Source organism: Balaenoptera ricei, chromosome 7, assembly GCF_028023285.1.
Source record: "Balaenoptera ricei isolate mBalRic1 chromosome 7, mBalRic1.hap2, whole genome shotgun sequence".
In the NCBI taxonomy this organism is placed as follows: Eukaryota; Metazoa; Chordata; class Mammalia; order Artiodactyla; family Balaenopteridae; genus Balaenoptera; species Balaenoptera ricei.
Genome location: NC_082645.1, coordinates 112,104,766 through 112,115,343, shown reverse-complemented (window position 1 = coordinate 112,115,343; position 10,578 = coordinate 112,104,766).

Sequence of the window (10,578 nt, the reverse complement as noted above, 5' to 3'; positions counted from 1 at the left end):
GAACTCTGGAGTCAAAGCTCAGTAATCTGTGTTTTAACAAGCATTCCTGGTGATTCTAATGCACACTAGGTTAGAGAGCCACTACTTTAGGAAGGAGTTTATCAATTTTATTAATCTTAAACTTTTTTTTAATTGAATTTCTCTATCATCTGTCCATTTTCTATTTTATTGGTTTCTGCTCTAATCCTTCTTTCTTTCTTTCTTTCTTTCTTTCTTTCTTTCTTTCTTTCTTTCTTTCTTTCTTTCTTTCTTTCTTTCTTTCTACTTGTGTTTAATCTGCTCTTCTTTTTCTATCTTCTTAAAGAGATGTAAGCTGATTGATTTTAGACCTCTGTTCCTTTCCAATGTAAGCACTTCAGGGTATAAATTTTGTTCTAAGCACTGCTTTAACTACATTTAATTCAAAATATTTTCTAAGTTTAAGTCTTATTTCTTCTTCTGCCCTGGTACTTTTAAATTTTCATATACTTTGAGGTTAGTTTTCCAGAAAGTTTTCTGTTATAGACTTCTAATTTAAGTCCTTTGTGGTCAGATAATATAATCTTTATGATTTCAGTTCTTTTAAATTTGTTCAGAAATTTTTAATAGTTCAGCATATGGTCTATATTGAAGAATTTTCCTTAGGCAGTTGAAAATAATATATATTCTTCTATTATTGGATGGAGTGTTCTGTAAATGTCAGTTAGGTCAACTTGCCTGGTAAGAGTGTGCTTACTGATTTTCTGGTTACTTGTTCTTTCAGTTACTGAGAGAGCAGTATTGAAATCTCCAACTATAATTGTGGATTTCTCTACTCCCTTTACATTAGTCTTTGCTTCATTTATATTAAATCTCTTTAATTAGATGTATAAACTGCTAGGATTGTTTTGCCTGTTTGACAAATTGATTCTGTTATCATTGTGAAACCATTCTTACTCCTGATAATATTCTTTATTCTATAGCTTACTTTGTTCACTATTGATATGACACCAATTTATTGGTGTTTCCATTATATATCTATTTCCACCCTTTTCCTTTTACTTAGCTATGTAATTATAGTTTAGGTGACTTCCTAGAGAGTATATATTTGGGTCTTGCTTTTTTTTTTTTAAATTAATTAATTAATTTATTATTTTTGGCTGTGTTGGGTCTCCGTTCCTATGCGAGGGCTTTCTCCAGTTGCGGCGAGCGGGGGCCACTCTTCATTGCGGTGCGCAGGCCTCTCACCATGGCGGCCTCTCCCGTTGTGGAGCACAGGCTCCAGACACGCAAGCTCAGTAGTTGTGGCTCATGGGCTCAGCTGCTCTGCGGCATGTGGGATCCTCCCAGACCAGGGCTCAAACCCGTTTTCCCCTGCACTGGCAGGCAGACTCTCAACCACTGCGCCACCAGGGAAGCCCCTGGGTCTTGCTTTTTTATTCATTATGACAATCTACCACTTAATTGTAGTGCTTCAGTCATTTGTATTCAATGTAATTATCAATAAAGTTGTGTTGATATTTACCATTTTATTATTTGTTTTATATTTGTTTAATTTGTCCTTTTTTGGATTTTGCCTGCCTTATTTTTTAATTATTTTTTCATATTCCATTTAGTCTTGTCCATAGGCTTATACTATTTTGTTTTATTTTAAGGTTTGCCATATGTCTCTTAAAAAAATCATATTTTACCTTCAGATATGTTATATCACTTCACTTCATAAGAAAGACTTACAACAGTGTATTTCTGATTTCCCCCTTCATGCTTGGTGGTGTTATAAATTTTACTTCTACATTTGTTTAAGCCTATAGAATACATATATTTTTTGGTTTAAACAGTGAATTATATTTAAATAACTTAAAAATGAGAAACTCCATTTGTATTTATCCATATATTTCCCATTTCTGGCACTCCTTATTCCTTTCCAAATTTCTACTGGTTTCAAAGAGATGGTTTTAACACTTGTCTTTGGGAAGAACTGGTAGGAAACTAGGTGAAAGAGATTTGGAGTAGCCAGCTCCTAGAAGGCCCTTAGTGCCATCTTAGACTTTAGATTACCTGAAAGCAATGCAGGTTACATGATCAAATTTGGATTATAGGAAGATCACTCTGGCGTCAGTGGGAAAGTTTATCTGAGGAGCTTGGATGCACTCAGTTGTCTGTTGAAACAAATCAGGTGAAACTGCAATAAATCAGGGAGAGTGATGCAGACCTGGAGTGATGTGACCTCTGTGGATATGCAGAAGAAAGGACTGATTCAAGAAAATTTCAGGAGCTAAAATGAATAGCACCAGGTGGTTGATGATGTTTGGGGGAGAAGGACATGGAGAAGTGTGGACAATATCCAGAGTTTTAGCTTGGGTGGCCGAACATGGTCATTACACCAGCTGACATGGAGGGCTCGGAATAGCTAGTCTGAGGAGCAGGGTAGTGAGTACAGCATTGAACACTTTGTGTTGGGACTGTTTGTGGGAGACCCAAATGGAGATAGATGGATCTGCAGCTCGGAGGAAAGGTCAGAGTTGGGTCTTTAAACTACAATATAACATCTGTGAGCATAGGTCTGATTAGACTGTTTACCTAAGGCAGAGTTTGTCAAAGTATGTGGTCATGAACCACCTGCATCAGATTCACCTGCAGTGCTGAATAAAGTTAGCAGACTCCCCGGGCTGTGAGTAGTACCAAGAACCTGCACTAACAAGGCCCACAGTTGATTCTTAAGTTTTATTAAAAAACCTGATTTAAAGAGTAAGAAGGAGTTGGATATATAAGGCTTCCATCTTATATTTTTTCTCCCACATACAAAAGGTGTGTGAAATCTTGAGAATTCCAGCTGGAAGATGCCTGGTGTTAGATGTCAAGTGGAGGGTGCTGAACGCGAAGTTAGTAAACAGATCTGTAAAATAAGTGAAAGAAAGAGTTTGTAGTGGAAATAGACTTTTATTCTCAAGCTTCAAGAAAAAGATACTTTGGAGGTGGTGGGAGTTATATAAGAAATGATAGGAGGGGTGACAAAACTGATGATATATTTTAAATATTAGGATGATTTATGTAAGAAAGCAGCAATGAAACTATCTTTCCTTACAAGACATAATCATATGGCATAAGAACATAAGGACTGCCCACCTGGATTAAATCCACTGTCGTTTCATCATCCTGTCTCTCACAGGGGGACAGAGGATGAATTCTTGTGCTCCATGAGGTCCTTCCTGAAGTTAACCCACAAGGTTAGAGTTTCACCTTCTTAAGTTCTGGATGTCTCCAATATTAACTGTGACTCTATCTGCTTATATAAAGATTTATATAAGTACTTACATAAATTACTGACATAACTACTTACATAACGACAGACAGAGGAAGACGCTAAACTGAAGTGATGGCGTGCTTTTCATGAACGTGTTGACCTGATTTATGAAACATAAAGAAAGAAGTTGTGCTTTTCAGATTGCTTAATATCAATCATTGATTTCTCCTTGGAATATTTTTGGGGATTTCAGAAATATGGAGACCATGCTAATCACAAGAAGTAATAATTCAAAGGCAGTGAAATAAAAGCGTATGAGCTATGGTTCGCTTTCAGTGCATAGAGGAGTTATAAGAGATATTGAAAATAATAACTGTAATAACTGACATATAGAAGATGTGCAATGCTTTGTTTGAAGTGCTTTACATACACATATTCCTTTTATCTTCCTAAAAGGTCTACCTGAGATAGGTACTATTGTGATCCCCATTTTATAGATGAAAAAGCTGAGACACAGAGGTCACCTCAGGTCGCAAGCTGGTACGAGTTCTAACTAGGATTCAAACCCAGGAATGTGGCTCTGGAGAGCTGCACACCATAGAGATGAAAAAGACCATCAAGAAGAGAAGCAAGGAAGGATCACTGAGAAAAGAAAGAAGCTAAAGAACTGAAAAGGTGCTTCAAATAAAATACCTTTGGCTAACATGAAATTGCACAAGTAGCTGAGGTTAAAAAATAAATTAGAAAATATCTGTCTTATGTTGAAAATGAAAAGGCTTCCAGTGGAGCTGATCTTTAAGTTTCCTTCCTGGAATTCTACCCTCTGATGACTCCAATCACCAAATTGTGAACCAGTGTCCCATGAGCCCTCTGACAGGCGTCATGCCCTGTGATCCCTCACCGAAGTTTTACCTGTAGATATACAAGAACATGTCAAGAAACAGAGAGCATAAAATATGGTTAAAACGACTGAGAATAAAAGATGAACTCAAGAGCACCTCAAAATAAAAATGAGAAATAAGACTGGTGAAGTTTCTCAGAAGATGGGAGCCAGAAAGGCAAAGGGGAAGTCTCTGGGGTCCCTTAAACTGTTTCTGACAACAGAAGGAATTAAGGGTTTACTGGGAAACCGGCGTCTGGGTGGTTGAAAGCTACTGAGGATGCTTGTTCCTGGACCAGGTGCAATGCCAGGTGCGGCAGACTCCCTGGAGGGCGAAACCCGCCTTCGTTAAAGGACGGTCATGAAATTTCAGAGAAGAGGGAGGTGACAAAGTCTGTAGTAAAATAAGTATTGCCCACTTTACTTAGGAAAAAACCCTGCAGACTCTTTCACTACAGTGAATTTAGACTGTAAAAATATTTGCAAGCATTTATTGCCCTCAAGCCAGGAGGGCTAGCTGGCAGAATGAAGCACAAGACCCATGGATGCAATAAATGTCCAGGGGAGGCCAGGTTGCCTGGAGACCTCCTTCCGAGAGCTGCGGTGTGGTGAGGGGTCACCAGAACGGGGCTGGGGTGGCCACATGGCCTCATCCAGCTGGATGAAGAGAAGGCCCTTCCCAGGGGAGGCAGCTTGGAGGCCACTGTGAAGGTGGGTGAACACACACCTGTGTTTGTGTCTGGCTTTCGACTTCGGGGGTTTAAGAAAGGAAATTGGGGTCATATCAGTGAGAGACCAGGTCCCCAGTATAGTCCAGTATAATCACTAGCAGAAGGCAGTGGGTAGATTGAACACTGATGTGGGTGGCCACATATAACTCTAACAAAAGTGGAATGCAGCTTCAATTCAACAGTGATGGAGAGTCACACTCAGTACAATTCAACACAGAGTAATCTGGGGAGGAAAGTGGTAAAACATCGGGGGGGATATCAAGGTGTAAGAAAGACCCGTTAAAAGGCTGATAAAACACTCAAATGATAAAAGAGATGAAAGAAAGTGGAGAAGAATAAAGAGTCTCTCGATTTGGTCATTTTAATACAGCTATATCCGCACAATGCCTACTGATTATGTGGCATCTTTGTTGGAGATTTTGACAAATGTGTTTTGGTAACAGTAAGGATAATCTGATTCAAAGCCAGCTGATATCCATGTTTCCTAAGGATTAAAGAGTAATGCCTTTTAAAGTACATTTTAATAAGGAGACTGGGGAATGATAAATAGGGGGCATTTAATCTGTTTGGGAGGGATGATGTTTGCAATGTTGGACAAGTCACTTTCAACACCAGATGTGGTGTCACGGACCAGTAGGTAGTTCCCAAATGTTGGTACAAATAAATAAATATTTGAGTCCGAAATCTCTGTTAAAGCAGAGACACAAGAAAATGTGAATGTGTTTAATTTTGTTTTAAAAATCTTTAGGAGAAAGAAGAATGAAAAAATTTTAAGTACGTTTATATAGTTTTTCAAATGAAAATGGAAAAGCTTGAGTAAATAGAGTTATTGGCCTAATAATTCAATAAAGAAAAGCATTGAAATGAGTTTATTCAAAGCCAAAAAGCTAAATCATGTGATTTTAAATTTTATTATAATTTTGAATTGGAAGATGTTTCTTAAAAACATGCAATTGCGAATTGTTCCATTCCTGCACAAATTGGAAATTTGGACTAAATGTGCAGCTTGAGAAGCATCCATCATCTCCCCTAGCTCCTGCCCCAGTTTCACCCAGCTCCAGCTAAAATAACCTGCTACCAGCAGGCTCAGGCCTGCCCAGTCTGAACCACTGAGACTCTGGCCTGTACTGATTTAGTATCTCCTTTATTAAAGGATAAGGATGTAAGGCAGGGTTAGAGACAGTGTCTGTAAATTCAAAGGTAATCTCCTAGCCTGTTTCATAATCCCACACTGAAGCCAAGTCCAGCCTCTGTACCCCGGCATTGAATTAAATCTCAGAGACAGAGTTGCAGGAGAAGTAGAAAAGTATAGTTTTATTGCTTTGCCAGGCAAAGGGGGGGCACAGCGAGCGAATGCCCTCAAACCTGTGTGTCCCCACTTGGAGGAGGTAGTGAGGAGTTTTATAGTAATCATTCAAAGAGGCCGTGATCATGTGGACCTTCTTCTGATTGGTTGGTGGTGAGGTAGGTGGGCATTGACATCCTCAGCCTCCTGGTTCCAACCGGTCTGGGGTCTACGTGCTTGTGGGCAGCATGCAGTCAACTTCTCCCACCTGGTGGAGGTTTCAGTATCTGCAAAACAGCTCAAAGATGTTGTTCTGTGTATCTCCTGAGGGGGAACCAGGACCCTGCCCCAAGGCTGCACTGTTGTTTCTTGACTGTTCCTCCCTTATCTCTGCATCCCCTCCCTCCCCTCATTAGCAACTGTTTGAATCTGCCCTTTGGAAGTCAGGGAAGGTCACGGGAGGCTGAAAGAAGCGTATTTCCTGTAGTCAAGAAATGGGGGACACAGAAAGGTTTTTGTGCCCACGAGCCCCACAGTGTCCTGCTCAGTTTCAACACTAGCTCCAGGCCCCCTGCTCCCTACCTGCACCCCACCGTGAAGGCTAGTCTGCCCTGAGTTCACTTCTCCTTGCCTCCGGGGTTTTGGTCCTACTCTCCTTCAGCTCTGAACACAGCCCTGCACTGCCCCACTCAAATAATTTCTGTGAGGCTCTTACTCTGATGTGTGGGTATCTCTCTGCCTTTAACTAAGACACATCTTGGAAGGCACACCACTCCCACCCCTACCACCCCAGATGGATGCCAGCCCAGCTCGCAGTGGATGTTTCACGCACTGCTGGCCATCCTCTCTTGGTGGCAACTCTTGTCTCCCTTTCTCACCTCTGGAGTCCCAGCAAGCCTTGTGCTTGTGTGTAGCTTTGGACCATCTTCTAACAGAAAGTAAGATATATTTTAATTCAGGAATTGATCATTTTCACTGACAGAGAAGTAATTTTTCATTAAGGATCTGGAGTTATGGCTGTATCAAAATCGGTATCAGTCAGGGCTCTCCAAGGAACAGAACCAGTAGGAGATTAATGTGTGTGTGTGTGTGTGTGTGTGTGTGTGTGTGTGTGTGTAAGTGTGTGTGTATATAAATATATTTTTGGGGGCTGGCAAGTCCAAAATCTGTAGGACAGACAAGGAGAGATATGGCTGAAATCCAACTGATAAGCCAGATAAAATACCTACATTTTCTTAGATTCAGTAGGGTGACTTGTAGGAAATAAATGCAAAGGCCACTATTTACAATCAGATATCAAGCCTTTTTTTCAGGAAAATAAAAAATTTCTTTTTTAAGAAAGAACATTCCAGAAAATACATTCTCTCAGAGAATCTGGCTTCCCATCTGGTTTAAACTTGATATGAAGGATAGTATTAACAGAAGAAAAAAGCTATCCAATTGGGAGAGGAAAAAGTATTAAATTATATAAAATTTGTTTGTTTGGGAGACTTACAAAGCTAAATTGAAGTATTTATATAAATTTGAGACCATTCTGAAGATTGAGTTAGGAGAAACAGAATGTACTGAATGTGTAGATTTAGAAGAATATCTAAATGTGGGTCAGTGAGGTATGTGAAAACAAGGGCTATATAAACAGATACTGTCAAGATTCTATGTTCTTAAAGATCACAGCAGAACACGCAAGCCAGGAACTTAGTTTGAGTCAGAACAAGAGGTCAGGGATCTTAATTAAAAAGCAATGTCCTTCTTGCCCAGGAATGGAGTTCTCTCCTCAGGCTAATGATTTACAATGAGAAAAGCCACCTGAAAAAGAATTACAAAGTAGTTAGGGACAAAGCAATCCTGCAAGTTTCCACTTTGGAGATAGGATTTGGGGTGAATTTGGAAGGGGTTTGAGAAGAGATTATGGGGAAGGATTTGGATTGGAAATAAAAGGGATGTTCCTTTCTACCAAAGTGCATCTTGGACAGGTACGTGTCACTCACCAACACAAGTAAGCTCAGTGGATTCCTGGCTCACCTGGCACTCTCTTTGGGTGGAAAGAGACCCAAGAGGATTAAACAAGATCTGGGTATTAAGTCAATGCTGTAATGCTATTTTAGGGAGAAAGAGATTTTTAAAGAGGGATTTGTGGCATTCAGAATAGTGGAGGAGCGTGGATTGGTGTGGCTACACAGGAAGCCTTGGAACAAAATCATTCTTAAAAAGGACTTGCTTGGGAAGCAGCTGGGGCAACCAGAATATGGTAAGAATACTGTCAGGAGACTAAAGCTCAAAATTAGCAGAGGTCTGAGAAGATGAATAAGGATAGAGGGTGGATATGTGATGTTCAGAGCCAATAGGATGGACAAAGTCCAATTGCTTGGGATAGATGATGAGATTCTAACTGGTCACAGGGAGAATGATAATAAAAGTGGTTTGCTCTATAATCTCATCATAAGATGGCAAGAAAAGTTTAAGGTAAGCAGGAAAATATTAAGAGTGTTTAGGAATTTCCGATGACTTCACTTTATAAGAATTAAAATGAACAAACCTGTATGTGAGCTCAGAGTCACTATCGGGAATCTTTGAACCATCTGACCCTGGAGGATGAAAGCAGGGCCAGGAGATTAGTGATGAACAAATGCTCTTCCAGTTTTCGAAAAAGAGGAATTCTGCAAACGGCACACTGGCAAATCTGATTTTATTGTAGGGAAATCTTCTAAAATAGAATAATTAAACAGATGGCTTGTGAGCAGAGAAGAGGAAGCAGTGACTCACTAGGGAAAGTCATGCCAAACTCATAATCATCCTCTTTTTTTTTTTTTTTTTTAAATTATATACACTCCTAGATGGGTGGATCAGGAAACACTGGGGGAAACCTTTAGAAAAGCCTGTCTTAATTTCAAAAGAGCACTTGCCAAAGACTCTCCCGATAGCTTGGTAAACACAATCATGGGCTGTTAGTTGGGTGTTTGGACAGTCAGGTGGAATTGTGGCTGGCTGAATAAGAACTTCCAAAAAGTGTTGATTAATAGGTTGGTATCAACAGGAGGAAAGGCTGAAGAGGAATAGCACATGGCTTGGTTCTTGGCTGACTTCAACATTTCATCAATTGTCTGGCTCAGGATACAGAAGGCCACATAAAATTTGCAGATGATACAAAGCTGAGTGACAAAAAAAGAGCTAAAGTGACAGATGCAAGAACTGATTCAAAATTATTTTGACATCTAGAACTCTAGGCAGAAACCAATGAGATAAAAGTTAACAAGGGCAAATGTAAAATTCTATACTTGGAATTTCATGAGTACATAATGTTAACGACCTGCCCAAATTTCAGACCCCCTCAGGCTCTAACTCTGACTACAGAATCCATGTGTCTGGTGTTTTGCCCACTAGCATGCCCCTTGAATTTCTTTGGCCTTAGGTAGGAATATAAGTAATCTTTTATCAATATTTCCGGCCATGCTATTAGACTATCTCTGAGGTTATTTTTGCAGTTCTTACTTACACACCATACTCACAATAACTGAGCCCTTTCCTGTTATCCCAGATTCCATGGCCCTGTTCTCCAGTTTCTCTTTGGCTTTGTCCCTGAATCAGCTGCTCAACACTTACCTATTTGGATTTTCATGACAGTTGATGTTATGAAACTCAACAAACCCCCTGCACCGGCCCTGCTTTAATAATTGTCCTTTATCCTTGGGTTCTGTTTGGGCTTTTGTTTGCAAAAGTAACAACTTCTAAGTTTGTTACAAGATTTGAACGGACCTCAAGCTTTTCCCTCCCATAGACTGGCTGGAAATATAGATTTAGTTCCAAGGCATGAAAGCAATCAGCTAGGTTGAAGTTGAAGCCCAAGAAGTGACTATGGTCCCCAAGGAAGCAGGTGGAGAGTAAATGAAGAAGAGAGCTAAGAGCTGAAGTCTGAAGGAAAGCAAGACAGTGGTGGTTAGTAAAGAGAGACTGCAAAAGAAAAGGAGAGGACACCCAGGAGGGCGGGAGGTCAACGAAGAAAGTTTAGCACAGGAGTTAAAGAGGTGGACAGTTTTCAGGAGGAGGGATTGACCAATAGTGCCAAATACTGCCAAAATGTCAAACAGGATAAAAGACGTAAAATATTTCATTGGATTTATCCAAAGCTAGATCGCCAGTGACATTGGCAAATGTAGTTTCTTGGGGAGAAATGGAGGAAAAGGCAAATTGCTAAAGGTTAAGGGGGAAGAGGTTTGGAGAAATGGAGATGGTGAGAATCACCTGCACTCCTGAATAAAGGAAAGAGAATGATAGGGCAGCAGTTAGAAAGGGGTTAAATGTGAGATGAGGGAAGGGTGTGTGTGTGCCCTCACAGTGGTTTTCGTATGTGACAGGGAAAATGTTATTAGAGGCAGAAATGGAAATCTCATAAAGAAAATGTATTTTTGATGGAAGAAACCCCCCACAGATCCATCTATACTTCTTCCTGTTTCTTCCCCTCCTCTTCCTTTCCTTTTCTTAT